Here is a 1336-nt window from a genome sequence, read left to right as displayed (position 1 = left end):
TCTTTTCTTTTCTTAAATGACCCAACAAGCTCCCCCTAAAAAATAGCTGGCTTTCTTGTTAATCTTCATTGGGAGCTTTGGATTCAGCTTTACTCTTTGATATCTTCATGACTTCAAGATGAACATATGAATCTTTAATGAATGACTTCATCTTGAGCAGTTGGGCTTTTCTTCAGAATTTGGCTTTGAACGCACGTCGGATGAGGAGGCTTCTTGTACTGATTCTTGAAAGATAGTGCTTTCAGCTTGAGAATCTTTAGAGAGAACGTCAGAGAGAACAAATCTTCTGGATCACTTCAGCAGGTTTAAGATAGCAGCAGACTGATTAAGGAAGCTTCAATGCAATCCGTCACATAATCTTCAATTGCAGCTTCACCTTGCTTCTGGGGTTGAAAGATTGAATGTCGAAAGAATAATCTTCATTTCTTGCTCCTTCGAATGAGAATTCTTCGATGATCACGGATGAAACCTTGGCTCAGAAATCTTCGACACAAACTCCCATGAGTTTCATCTTCACCTGAATTCACTATTCAAGACAAAACAAAACTAAAAGAAAACTTAGCACACAATATTTTTGGATTTTTTTTTAATTTTCTGATTTTTGTTTGGTTTTTTTTTTAAATTTTAATTCTCCCCTAATATTTAAATTAGAAGAAACTATGAAAAAATTTAACAAAAATAAAATAATATCTAACTTTAAGAGTGATTTGGGATCAAAGTTTTTAGACATCCTTTATCCGTTTATCAGTACCTTTCCCTTCATGAATAGATCTGGTCAATCGCCGGTATTGTGGTCCACTTAAACACGAGAGATTGTGACAAAATTAGGACATACTATAAGTGACAAGACAATGTGATCCTATGTTCCTAGATAATATTCCTAAAGGACCATTCAGCTGACGACGACCAAAGATATTGTTGTCCATCTAAATTGAGCAGCGAGATCTACAAACAATCTGTAAGTGTTCAATTTTTAATTGTACTAGAACATGTTTCCCGCTTCCTGATATGCTCCAGTAATCAAGGACTTCCAGAATACTCCTTACATCGGGTGAGCAGACAATCATTAAGAGAGAATATAGATTTAGAATGCATATGCTATACACCCAGGTCGGATCCCTTCCAATCACGCAGAGGGTGGAACATATGACTAACTGAAGTTTTAGAGGGATTGAGAAGTAGAATGGTGCATATACTGTGTACCAGGTCGGATTGTGAGTCACGCAAAGGAGACAGTATATGGCTAACAGATAGAAAGAATTGCATAGATAGAAGATGCAGAGAAATAGAATTACATATGTTACAGTCCAGGTCGGATTTTGAGTCACGCAGAGGA

This window comes from Lactuca virosa, chromosome 6 (genome assembly GCF_052849685.1).
Source record: "Lactuca virosa cultivar CGN04683 chromosome 6, Lactuca_virosa_CGN04683_v6, whole genome shotgun sequence".
Classification (NCBI taxonomy): domain Eukaryota; kingdom Viridiplantae; phylum Streptophyta; class Magnoliopsida; order Asterales; family Asteraceae; genus Lactuca; species Lactuca virosa.
This window is presented reverse-complemented; position numbering follows the sequence as displayed.